The sequence below is a fragment of the Hemicordylus capensis genome, chromosome 1 (genome assembly GCF_027244095.1).
Source record: "Hemicordylus capensis ecotype Gifberg chromosome 1, rHemCap1.1.pri, whole genome shotgun sequence".
Taxonomy (NCBI): Eukaryota; Metazoa; Chordata; class Lepidosauria; order Squamata; family Cordylidae; genus Hemicordylus; species Hemicordylus capensis.
Window position 1 is genome coordinate 408,715,327 of NC_069657.1, and position 12,424 is coordinate 408,727,750.

Genomic DNA, 12,424 nt, shown 5'->3' on the forward strand with positions numbered 1-12,424 from the left:
TTGTGGAGTCTCCATCTAGGTCGGCCCGAATCCGAGAGATTTTATCTGCGATTTTTTTTTAGTCTTCCTCCACTTGCGCTCCAGTCTCCTACCTTGCTGCTTCAGCTTCTTGGACTCTTAATGGATCCAATAATTTCTTCAAGCAGACCATTCTAATGGGCCCCTCGCCCCTGCGGAGGTGGGAAGTTGTTGTAAGTCCAACCTTAACCAGATGGTGGTCCGTTCATGACAATGGGGAAATCACAGGGGTCCCCACCCACGGAACACCACCCTGTTCAGAGTAAAAGACCAAACCAAGCATGTGACCTGCAATATGCATTGGTCCGGAGACCACTTGGGATAGGCCCATAGCTGTCATGGCCGCTACGAACTACTGAGCTACTCCGGACAGACTGGTCCCAAAGTGAACACTGAAGTCCCCCAGCACCAAGAGTCTGGGAGACTCCAACGTGAGTTCCACGACCAAGTCTGTGAGCTCAGTAAGGGATTCCGCTGGGCAGCGGGGCGATCGGTACACCAACAGAAGTCCCAATCTATCCCTGGTCCCCAAACTCAAGTACACACATTCAATATGGTCCAATACCCTGACAGGGACCCTGGTAAGGGAGATGTTATCCTTATAGACCACAGCCACTCCACCTCCCCACCCATGTCCCCTCACCTGCTCCTCTACAGAATATCCTGGAGGGAGAAGCTGGGACCAAACTGGACCACTAGCCTCCCCCAACCAAGTCTCGGTAATACATACAAGGTCAGCGCCTTCATCCACGATCAAATCATGGATGAGTTCAGATTTATTTTGGACTGACCTGGCATTACAGAGGAGCAGGGAAAAGCTATGTGGGTTGTTGGCAGTGGTCCCCGAGGTCAAGGAGCTGGCAGGACAGCTGGAAGGGGAGACAGCTATTAAATTTCTGACTACTCTTTCCCTAGAACGGCCCGTTGACCTGCCAACATTACTTCTTCTATTCCCCACAACCACCGGGATGGCTGCCCCATAGTCAATGAAGGTACTCCCTGTCCCCCCATCTTCAGACGAACCCAAACACATTACAGCAACTTCAACCCAAGTCTAAAACAGCTTAAAACTAATTAAACAGAAGCCCTCTAGCCCTCCCCTCCCCCGAAGTGGCTCCCCAACGGGGTGACCCCCTTTGGTGTCGTCCCTTCGGTGGTGACCCCGCCGCCACAAGGAGCCTTCCTATAAAGCCCCAAACTGAGTAGGTGACCCGAGGAACAGCTGAGTCACTCAGGGGCTGGTCCCAGTCCTGCCCACACTTCCCACAGATGTTAACCTGAAGCTGCAGCCCCACAGGGGAAGCAAAAGCAGGCAGGCAACAGCAGAAGGAACCCCAGCACCCACCTGGTCTCTCACTCCAGGCAGCACTGGGTGGGAGGTAGATGGACTCTCCCTTTCTCTCTCTGCTGGGCTTCTAACTGGCTACTGGCCACTGTGGCTGAGAATCATGGGAGGTGTAGTCCAAATGGGGAGCCAAAGTTGAGCAGGCTGGTCCAAGGGAAAAGATAAAGAAAGAGCCATCATTGTCAATGACTTTATGGTGCCACCTGCTGGTCAGCTCTTGCATTCCAAGGAGAACCTGCCCCTCTCCCCAATCACCACAGGAGTGGTAATGAAAAAGGGTGGGTTCCTCTTGGGATGCAAGAGCTGTTTGGCAAGTGGAGCTGTGAAAATCACATTAAGGTCCTTGCTTGGTGTGTGTTTGTGTGCACAGAGGGTAAAGATCGTGCTAGCAAGTAGCATGGAAGCCTGCATCAGTGTTTGTCAGGAGAGTTAGATTGCGCTTGGAACATGCACAAAAGCTTTGGATATCCCACATTTTACTGCCAAATGGAAAGTCCCTAGATCTCAGCCATATCAGTCAACTCCAAAGAACCACTTTGAATGTAATTTACCCATGGGTGAATACAGTAAAGTGAGAGGAAAGCATAAGAGTTCCTGATTCTCTTCTCTATCAGTTCTATATGCAAGGCTTCACCACATCATTTCAGAGGTGCACTTACAAACAGAAGGAATAGCTGTAAGTAACCCAGGCATTTGATTAGCACAGAATGTGAGCGTCTAAAGAGGAAATGGCTGTATAGACTCTAATCAGGAAACAGAAGGAACAAATCATTATGCCTAATTTACTCATCTGTGTAATGAGTCCCTTGAGGAAGGGCAACGGCACCTTCTGCGAAACACATTGGAAGACAGCTTCCAATACCTCACAATGAGCTACCGTGTGGGACTAAAGAGAGTCACCCAAGAGAAATGCAAACCATGGCACTAAGCCACTTCAGACATAAATGCTTAAAAAAATAATATACAGGTTGCAAATTAGCACAAGCACATTTATTTATACAACAGTATGCATAACTTGTCAACTGTCTAAATGTGGCTGAAAATAAAATGAAATAAATGGTTCTGCTGATGATTCTGTCGATGCTCTGGTACAAACTTGGAATAATGAATTCACTAGAGCAGTAGACACAATCGCTCCTAAGCATCCTCTCCGATCTGCTTCAAAATTTGCCCCTTTGTTATTCAGAAGAATTATGGGTGCTGAAAAAGTGAGGTAGACGATTAGAGCGCAAATGGAGAAACTCAACACAAATCTGACAGATTACAACATAGAGCACATTGTCTACTGTAATGCACTCTCATGGGGCTGTCTTTGTATGCAGTCCAGAAATGAAAACTGGTACAGAATGCTGCACCCAGGTTGGTCTCTGGGACAATCTGAAGGGACCACATGACACTGATTTTTAAAGAATTGCGCTGGCTGCCGATACGTTTCCGAGCGAAATGCAAAGTGCTTGTTATTACCTATAAAGCCCTGAACGGCTTAGGTCCAGGGTACTTAAGAGAGCCTCCTCCGTCATGAAACCTACTACCTATTAAGATCATCTGGGGACGTCCCGATACAGTTGCTGCTGGATCATCTGGTGGCGACTCGGGGCCGAGCCTTCTCTGTGGCTGCCCCAGGGCTTTGGAACGCACTCCCTGTCAAAATAAGAGCTTCTCCATCTGATTGCTTTTAAAAGACCTTGCCACACCTGTTTTCTCAGGATTTTAATTAAAACTAATTTTAAACTGTTTAGTTGTTTTACTCTGTGAAACTGTTTTAAATGTTTTATTCTATGAATAGTTTTTAATTGTTTTTATTCTGTGAAAGTGGTTTAATTGTTATTTTAAATTTATATTGTAATTTGGATTATGTACACGGCCTACACACACACACACACAAACACACGCAATATCAGGCAGTATATAAATAGGATTGATTTTTTAAAAGCATGTTTTCTGCTGCCAAGCAGAGTGTGACTGAGAATTTCTATAGACCTTCCTCTTAAGTCATGTCTGCCTGGTGCCAAGCACCAAGCAAAGTCTGTGCTGCTCTCACTTGACTTTTGAGACCCCTTTTTGTTGCCTTTTTACTGCCTTTTTGTTTTCATTCTACTCTGGGGCAGAGGGAGAAGGCAGGTGGCAGTGTGACATGATCCTGGACCTTGGAAGCCCCCAGGTAGGGGATAAGGGAGAAGGTCCAGGGCAGGGATGATCAACCTTGGCCCTCCTGCAGGCATTGGCCTACAACTCCCATAATCCCTGGCTACTTTAATCTTTTTAATCTGCTGCTTTTCTGGCCTTCTAAAATTACTTAATAGCATCCAGACTAGTACTCCTCTGAACAGAACAAATTCTCCTTGTGCAAAGGGGAAATACAGTTTTTGCCCTTTACAAGCATAGCCCTCCAAGTAGGTCGACCCAGTTCAACCAAACAGACCAGACCACCAGCTGGTTCAACTGAACCAGCTCATGGACCAGCGATTTGGTTTAAATTCGAACTGAACAGCCCTGCCCAGTTCCGTGCACACCCCTATTCCTAGTATTGTTGCTTCATGGTTATTTGATGTTTACATTACTGGGAATGGTCTCATGTATCTGCTAGGTGAAGAATAAAAGAAACATTTTTTAAAAAATCTAGCAAGAGTAACAAAAAGAGGCTAGGGATGTGCACGAACTGCTATTCAAATAGCGATTCGCAGCACATCCCCTGCACCTTTAAAAGGAAGGAGAGTAGGTCCATACCTGCTCCTCTACCGCTCACCGCCACTTCCTGTTTCGGCAGCGCTCTCCTCCGCTATCATCACACGCTTTCCCCAGCTGCCCTTGTGCAATGCCGGCACCATGCATGGAGGTCATGTGCGTGTCGGCATCATGTGAGGGCAGCTGGGGGAAGCACCACTGAAATAGGAAGTGGCAGCGAGCAGCAGAAGAGCAGGTATGGACCTGCTGTCCTCCCTTTTAAAGGTGCTGGGGAAGTGCTACAGATTGCTGTTTGAATCATGGTTCGTGCACATACCTAAGAAACATCTTTTGGAAGATGGCTGACAAAAAGTACCCTTGGAAAGCTGTATGTATATGTTGTTGCTTCCAGTGATATAGCTTTAGAGACTAGTATTTGCCTGTCAAATTAGACCAGGCCTGCTCAATTTAGACCCCCCAGCTGTTTTTTGGACTACAACTCCCATAATCCCGTCACAGTGGCCATAAAGCAGGGATTATGGGAGTTGTAGGCCAACATCTGCCGGAGGGCTGAAGTTGAGCAGCTCTGGATTAGAGGGTCACGGCATATCTGCTAAGTGTACTTCCTGTGTTGTGACACTGCAGTCCCTACACTGTCAGTAGGGTGCTGTTCACATTTCAGATGCCTTTTTTCGTATTTAATTGCTGCGATATAGTACTATAACGTTTTATGTGCATTGCAAAAAAGTTGCTGTATTTTCCCGTTGTAGGATTTTGGGGATCATTGTGAAGACGATCCTGCCAAGCCGAAGCATTTTACTGCAGTTGTAGTGGGTAATCTGGAAAGCACCTGGGTGTCCATCCACTCTGCTGCTGCTCAACTTGTGTATAAATTTACAGAAATTACAAATCCACTATCTGTATACAGGACACTTTTTCAACACAAAGAATCTGTCCCTGCAAGAGAATGCCCTAAACGCTATCACCCAGGAAGTAAGGAATTCAAAAACAGAGTGCTTCTCTTCCATTCCTAGCTCTTATTTCTGCTGTTTTCCACAGCAGTTAAACTGTGCCTATATTGCCATCTAGTGCAGAACCATTCAAATCTCTCCCATCAGTGCTTAAATTCAAGGAAGATGTCATTGAACCAGATCCAATGTCTGAGGTTCTGTTTTATTTAATACATAGATTACAGCAGTGTTTCTCAAACTTTTTGGAGTCAAGGACCGCTAAATTCTTCGTGCAGAGTTTCAAGGACCGCTACATTCTTCATGCGCAGTTTCCCGGACCAGCAGTTAGTAAAGGGGTTTCAAGTCTGTCTATCTATCTATCTATCAGACTTCTATACTGCCCCAAACTTGCATCTCTGGGCAGTTTAGAATGAAAATAATATAAGCATTAAAATAATTAAATTTGGAATCTTTTGCAAACATGGAATATTAGGGGTTCTTAACCTTGGGTCCCTCAGTTAAACTCCCATAACCCCCAACAACAATGGCATTTGGCCATTATGGCTGGGGATTATGGGAGTAGAAGTCCACCAACGTCTGGGTACCCAAGGTTGAGAACCCCTGAATCTAAAAGCCTGGGTGAACAAATTTGTCTCCAGTATGTCTGGAGTGGAGGTGCTTGTGATTACTCAATGGAGAGGGGATGTTGGGCCATTAGAAAAATTCAAAAGCTACATGGGGCCAATGAAAACAACATACAAGCAAGCCCCACTGATGCAAGAGGGAAACAGCGTTCCCTCTCAAGGCGCCTCGACCACAACAGGCAGCTTGGTTTCAATCAACCAACCTTTGGCTGCAAACAATGAGCATGCAAGAACCAGCAGCCCTTCAAGTGGCGCCCACTGCCATACTTTTTCCTCCATGCCCCCGCACCGCATACAGTTTGAAGCTGTAAAGATAGGGAATAAGATAGCTGTAGGAAGATCTCAGCAGCACGTGGAGGCAAGGCACAAGAAGGGTCCCATGCCTCCGTGATACTCTTCCTCTTCCGTGCCATGTGCAAAACTGAGGAAGTGAGTGCCTTGATTTCAGTTGCGGGGGGGTTGACTCCCAGTCAGGGACCGGCACTCAACCCTTCAGGGACCGGCAGCGGTCCAGGGACCGGTGGTTGAGAAACACTGGATTACAGCATACCTGCAGGATCAATCTTATGAATACATCTCACAGGTCTATCAATGGCTACTAGTCAGGTGGCTACAGGCCACCCTCAGAGGCAAAATGCCTCTAAATACAAGTTGCAGGGGAACAACAGCAGGAGAGAGGATAGGCCATCATTCCTTGCTTGAGGGCTTCTCAGAAGCATCTGATGGGCCACTATGGGGAAAGGATGCTGAACTAGATAGGCCGTGGGCCTGATCCAGCAGGGCTGTTCTTATGGTCTTATGATTCTTCAAAGAAAATACTGTTTTGCTTTTGGGGGCCTAAATGTGCAATTTGTTCACCGACATTTATAAATCCATCACAAGCCAACAAGGTAAGGGACAAGATGCAAATATAGACATATACCTTCAACAATTGTACCTGTATAGGAAGTTTGGCTGGTATAGTTTGTCATGCAGAATTTGAGGAAAACTGCAACTGCTTAACTTCCCTATTTCACACAGCTATTTTTAATGAGTGTAGGTTGGTTGGGGTTTTTTTTAGGTTTTATTGCATACCGTCTTATTGTGTGATGCAAAACTGACAAATTCCACTGAAGAGTGGTATATAAAGTTTTAAAAAACCACAAACTATGAAAGATATAGTGGAGTAAATGTCTGCCACTTCTGTGTTACCCAAGAATCCCTGCCTTTTATTGTTGAAAGATCGTAGCTCTCTAGGAGTTCCTTTCCTGGGGGATCTTAAGATACTTTGCGGGATTACCAAGGTCTTCCTTCTCCTCTATAGCTGCCTTCACACACAGAGTGAGCACATGGCCTGGCAGGTGTCTACTATGGCTCTGTCTAGTAAAGTGGAAATCATACAAGTACATAGGGACGCAGGAAGCTGCCTTATACTGAGTTGGTCCATCTAGCTTTGTATTGTCTACACCAGGCCTGCTCAACTTAGGCCCCTCCCCAGCTGTTGTTTTTTTACTACAACTCCCATGATTCCCAGCCACAGTGACCAATAGCCAAGGATTATGGGAGTTGTAAGCCAACATCTGCAGGAGGGCCGAAGTTGAGCAGCCCTGGTCTACACTGACTGGAAGCAGCTCTCCAAGGTATCAAGACAGGAGTCTCTCCCAGCCCTACCTGCCAGGGAGTGAACCTGGGATCTTCTGCATGCAGATGCTTTCCTACTGAACTATGGACTCATCGCCTAAGGCAAATATCTTATAGCACATCCACATGGAAACCAAGATGGAGCCTGCTTACCAAACAGGAAAATTCATGCTCACTACCACCAGACCAGTTCTCCAGCATGTCTTTGAATGCAATCTGGTCCTAAGCATCACTAAGTTGAATGGGACTCACTCCTAAGCAAGCATGCGTAGGACTGTACCCTTAGAATGAGGCTACATGCAAAGCAAATCTATATCATGAGTTTATGCCTAAAGGCACAATTAAAGTACAATCCTAAGCATGTTACTCACAAATCTCACTGCTCAAGAGGGTTTACTCCCAAAGAAGTGTGAAGGACTGCAGCCTTAGAAGGGCAAAAAGCACTCTAAGGCAAAAGGAGGTATAATCTGATCAGGGCGAGTTTCTCATACAGGCATCATGACTTCTCATGTCTGTACTGCGGCACATGTGCACAGATCTGGATTGCCAAAACTCACATAAAATCTCTGGAAGTATTATTTTGGTCAGCAAACTATCAGTCAAAAAGAAAATTCACTCACATATTGGGTAGCATCCACAGCAGCGCAAGCCATTCTGCAACTGCATGCGCAAGATGCCTCTGCCCTGTTTCCAGGAATTTCCTAGTGTCCCCTGAATTACCTGCACCACCATCCATGCTATTGCCAAGGAAGATCCCTCAACTCTCAGGAACAGCTTTTTGAAGTGCTTGGTGGACTGCAAGGAGAGGTGTGGGTGAGAATATAGCTTGCACTTATGCTCTGGTGCAAGCACCACTGTGGATGCTACCAGTGAGTACTACCATGTATCCTTACCCTAGTAAGATCTACAAAGGGAACAAAAATATTCTTTGAGGGTCCAGAAATCCCTTTTTGTACAACATTGATCAATAGTACTAAATCCTGCCCTGAAACCAGCTTGTTTTCCCTCCAAAATATTATTTTCTTCAGCCCACTGTTCCAATTTTAAAAGCAGGATACAACTATATAGTTTAGAAACAATTTCCAGACGACCGACTGATTGGTCTATAGTTCTGCAAATTAAAAGTGTCTCCCTTTTAAAAGATGGGTACAATGATACTACAGCACCAACTGTCTGGGATTTTACCCACCGCATTATCTATTTAACATAATTATACCCAAGTTTTCCAATTAAAAATTTAAGGTTTTAATTTGTGGATGATTTTTAAATTGTTAATTTTTTTTAAGTTTTTGTATATATTTTAACTTGTTTTATGCTATTGTTAACCACCCAGAGACGAAAGTTTGGGGCGGTGTACAAATGTGATAAATAAATAAATAAATAAATAAATAAAATTACATTGTTCAAAGCAGCTTAATATTTAAAACGACTAGCAAAAAACCATTACAAAAGTAACAGCCAGAAATAGTAGCAGGAGGAGCAGCATCAACAGGACTAAAACCACCACACTGTTAATATTAATAAGAAGAAGAAGAAGAAGAAGAAGAAGAAGAACAGGCACTAAGAACAAATGCAATAAGAGCAAAAGTAGAAAAATCCACAACAAACAGCAAGTGCCGCCTTTGTAAAGAAGCAGATGAAACAGTGGACCACCTGATCAGCTGTTGTAAGAAGATCGCACAGACTGACTACAAACAAAGGCATGACAAGGTAGCAGGGATGATACACTGGAACATCTGCAAAAAATACAAGCTACCTGTAGCCAAGAATTGGTGGGACCATAAAATTGAAAAAGTTGAAGAAAATGAAGATGTAAAAATATTATGGGACTTCCGACTACAAACAGACAAACACCTGCCACACAATACACCAGATATAACTGTAGTCGAGAAGAAAGAAAAACAAGTCAAAATAATCGACATAGCAATACCAGGGGATAGCAGAATAGAAGAAAAAGAAATAGAAAAAATCACCAAATACAAAGATCTACAAACTGAAATGGAAAGGCTGTGGCAGAAAAAGACCAAAATAATCCCAGTGCTAATTGGCGCCCCGGGTGCAGTCCCAAAAGACCTTGAAGAGCACCTCAACACCATAGCGGCCACAGAAATCACCATCAGCCAATTACAAAAAGCAGCTTTACTGGGAACAGCCTATATTTTGCGACGATATCTATAATAACCAACAGTATTGATGATAAAATTCAGCCATCCCAGGTCCTTGGGAAGGACTCGATGTCTGGATAAAACAAACCAGTCAATAACACCTGTCTGACTGTGTAAACAAAATAATAATAATAATAATAATAATAATAATAATAATAATAATTCAATTTCTATACCGCCCTTCCAATATTGGCGCTCAGGGCGGTTTACAAAGAGAAATACCAAACAAATAAGATGGCTCCCTGTCCCCAAAGGGCTCACATTCTAAAAAGAAACATAAGACACACACCAGCAACAGTCACTGGAGGTACTGTGCTGGGGGTGAATAGGGCCAGTTACTCTCCCCCTGCTAAATAAAGAGAATCACCACGGTAAAAGGTGCCTCTTTAGCAGGGTTAAGGAGCATTTGAACCAAAAGCAGTGGAGAATGGAAGAATTTTAAGTTGGCATCTAGTGGTATCGAGGTAGGTACCCCTGCTAACTGGGCAAAGAGGCACCTTTTACCGTGGTGATTCTCTTTATTTAGCAGGGGGAGAGTAACTGTCCTTATCCACCCCCAGCACAGTACTTCCAGTGACTGTTGCTGGTATCTATCTTATGTTTCTTTTTAGATTGTGAGCCCTTTGGGGACAGGGTTCCATCTTATTTGTTTGGTATTTTTCTGTGTAACCCTGAGCCATTTTTGGAAAGGCGGTATAGAAATCGAATTAATAATAATAGGCAGATTTATACGGGAGAAGGCAGTCCTGAAGAGCCTCCCCACCACCCCCCGGATTTCATTTTGTGCATCTTCCAGAACTCAAGCAAAACATCTTTCCCAAATCTCTTTCTTCTGTACAAACCCACACACATTATGCTCTATAGAGTTAGCATCTGTAATTTCCCATCCTGGGACACAACAAAGATTTTTTTTTTTGACAGGCAGCCAGGCCTTCACAGAGCTATATGTCATAAGATTATAGCAGTACTGACAGAATTCTTGGCAATTCGTGTTTTTATCCCTGCCGTATATTTTGGAAAGAGTAGCGAAATGGCAAAATGGTCAAAGAGGCACAAGCAAGGAAAAAATGCCCCATCACAAGACAGTGCTCATGGAGAGCTGGCAAAGCAACAATACCCTCAAGTGAGCTTGACTTAATGAGTGGATCTACTACTGCAAGGCACACAAGGCTCATTCACATGATCAAGCTCTAGTTTGCTAACTAACTGCTGACGGCCCCAGCTAATTGAGCAAAGAGGCACTTTTTAAAAGTGGTGATTCTCTTTATTGAGCAGGGGGAGAGCAACTGGCCCTATCCATCCCCAGCACAGCATCCCTCCAGTGGCTGTTGCTGGGATCTATCATATTTCTTTTTTAGATTGTGAGCCCTTTGGGGACATGGAGCCAGTTTGTTTATTTTATATCAAGTGTAAACTGCTTTCGGAACTTTTCTTGAAAAGCAGTATATAAATATTCATTGTAATCGTAGTTTGGGAGCTGTGTGTGCTCCCTTTTCTAACCCAATCCCTAAGTGCTGAGATGTCTCCAGGTGATGGATTAATTTAAGATGCCATAGTTTTCTGGCTTTCCTGAAATATAGTACATCCTACTATTATGACAGTTCATTTGTATTTATATTGCCATTAAAGTCTGTGCATTACAATATCCAAGTCCACAAGATCCAAGGAATCAGCTAATACACATTTCTGTATCAGTCATATCAATTACACAGCTGGTTTAAGCAACAAAGTGTTGTTACCATCACAAAAACAGTTCTAGCAATAATAAAAAGACCATCTTCCACTATTCATGGTCCATAAAACTGCAGCTATAATAATTCCTTACAGTTTCTGCCAGAATTAACAGACAAAACCATAAAACTCAGAAACATGGGAATAACCATCTACCTCGCCTGTTGATTTGCTCTTGGTGACAGATCTTGATAAATGGGGCAGCTCATGCCTGCTGAATGTAGGTCACTTTATCAGTTCAAGTTATGTTTAGGCACCTTTGGGAGCTGAATCTCTTCCCAGGAGCAACAACTCAATAGAAAACCGTCTCACGTACTTGGTCTTTCTTAAGTCAGCTTTTGCTCTCTTCTAAGAAATGCCATTTTGGGTCAGACCCGGGGTGGATTGATTTAAATGAAGTTTCTAGCCTTCTAATCCATATATTTTCATGCATTTTAATTGGCTGCTAATAAAGCAGATATGTTCATAAGTAATCAGACCTGTATACAACCCATCAGTATAATCCAGAATCTTTGGACATGCAGCCCACATGCCTTTTGCACAAGAGAATTTATATTTCCTTATGGGAGCAATTATGAAACTAAGTATTTCTGTTTTGCTTTTGGTGGCCCTGCCGACATGATGCACAGCATTACACCTCCATAATGCTGCCCCCTCAGGGCTGCTGCAGACTCCTAAGCAGCCCTGACATTGCTCTGAATGAGCAGTTGTGCAAGGAGGCTACTGCCAGTTTTCCCCATTTGTGACAATGTGGGGGAGGTACGGCGGTAGCACTGCTTGCACAAAAATGGGGGAGGGGAGATGCAGCATCAAAAAAACAAGACAAAAGGAAGGGGGGGTGCTGAATGATTGTTAAATGATTGCTAATTAATTTTTTATTCAGTACTGCCTAACACATTTCAAGCATCAAATTCACTTCTTCAGAAGCAACTGTAAACATTTGTGTGTGTGTGTGGCAGGCCAACTCAACTTTGGCCCTCCTGCAGATGTTGGCCTACAACTCCCATAATTCCTGGCTATTTGCCACTGTGTCTGGGAATTATAGGATTTGTAGTCCAAAAACAGCTGGGGAGTCTAAGTTGAGCAGGCCTGTTCTAAGGCATACCCATGGTTAATCCCATGTGTGGCAGCTCTCGCAAGAGTTTGCAAACAGCTGCCTGGATAGCGATGGGTACGGCGGGGGAAGAAAATAGTGGCGGCTGGCCAGCAGGCAAAAAAAACGGCAGAGATTGATGGTGGGTGGCTAGCCAAACAAAACAGTGGCAGCGGCATGGGGAAGAAGACGGC